This window comes from Triticum urartu, chromosome 3A, assembly GCF_056163025.1.
Source record: "Triticum urartu cultivar PI428250 chromosome 3A, HENAU_Tu73, whole genome shotgun sequence".
NCBI lineage: Eukaryota > Viridiplantae > Streptophyta > Magnoliopsida > Poales > Poaceae > Triticum > Triticum urartu.
In genome coordinates this window covers 82,708,274-82,709,822 of record NC_141875.1, presented here as the reverse complement: position 1 = coordinate 82,709,822, position 1,549 = coordinate 82,708,274, and positions in this window count along the sequence as shown.

Below are 1,549 nucleotides of genomic sequence, written 5' to 3'. Positions count from 1 at the left end.
GTGAGTCTTTGTGCTCTCGAACATCAATGAGGTAGTATGACCCGTTGTGCAGATTCTTGCTGACCACAAAAGGTCCTTCCCAAGGTGGGGATAGTTTGTGCATATCAGTCTGATCCTGGATGAGCCGGAGCACCAGATCGCCCTCTTGAAAAGTTCTGGTCTTAACCCGGCGGCTGTGATAACGTCGGAGATCTTGTTGACAAATCGTCGAACGTGGTGCTGCAAGATCACGCTCCTCATCTAATAGGTCCAGGGAATCCTGATGTGCCTTCTCATTATCAGCTTCAACATAAGCTGCCACACGGGGTGAGTCGTGACGGATGTCACTAGGAAGAACTGCCTCCGCTCCATAAACCATGAAGAAAGGTGTGTAACCCGTAGATCTGTTGGGTGTGGTGTTGATGCTCCATAACACAGAAGGTAACTCCTCAACCCAACAACCCGGTGTCCATTTCAAAGGAACCATAAGCTGGGGTTTAATACCTCGCAAAATTTCTTGATTTGCCCTCTCCGCTTGACCATTAGATTGGGGGTGAGCCACCGATGCTATATCAAGCCAGATGTGCTCACATTGGCAAAATTCCTCCATCTCTCCCTTTGACAAATTAGTACCATTATCAGTGATAATACTGTGTGGAAAGCCAAACTAGAATATCACCTTTTTGATGAACCGAGCCGCCGTGGCCGCATCACACTTACTGACTGGCTCTGCTTCCACCCATTTGGTGAATTTGTCAACCGCCACTAACAAGTGGGTCTTTTTGTCCTTGGATCGCTTGAAGGGTCCAGCCGTATCAAGCCCCCAAGTCGCAAACGGCCAAGTTATTGGAATCATCCTCAACTCCTGAGCCGGAATATGAGCACGGTGTGCGAATTTTTGACAACCATCACATCTTTTGACTAAATCCTCTGTATCAGCGTGAGTTGTTAACCAATAAAAACTGTGGCAAAAAGCTTTAGCTACCAAAGACATTGAACCGGCATGGTGACCACAATCCCCTTCATGGATTTATCGCAAAATCTCACAAGCCTCTTGAGGAGAGACACATCGCTAAATTTCCCCTGAGACGCTGTAACGATGTAACTCTCCGTTGAGTATGGTCATTGACTTAGAACGCCAGATTATCAGTCGGGCCGAGGTTTCATCCTCCGGTAACTCGCCCCGGTTCATGTAAGCCAGGTATGGGATTGTCCAATCCGGTATGACATGCAAAGCTGCCACCAATTGAGCGTCCGGATCAGGAATAGCCAACTCCTCCTCTGTTGGTACCTTGACCGACGGATTATGCAACACGTCAAGAAAGACATTTGGTGGGACCAGTTTACGTTGAGAACCAAGGTGGCTTAAAGCGTCCGCCGCTTCGTTCTTTCGCCGGTCTATATGGTCCACCTAATAACCCTTGAAGTGACCAGCCACTCTGTCCACCTCTCGTCGATATGCAGCCATGAGTGGGTCTTTAGAATCCCAAGAGCCAGACACGTGTTGAGCCACCAGATCTGAATCCCCAAAGCACTTAACCCGGCTTAAGTTCATCTCCTTAGCCATCCG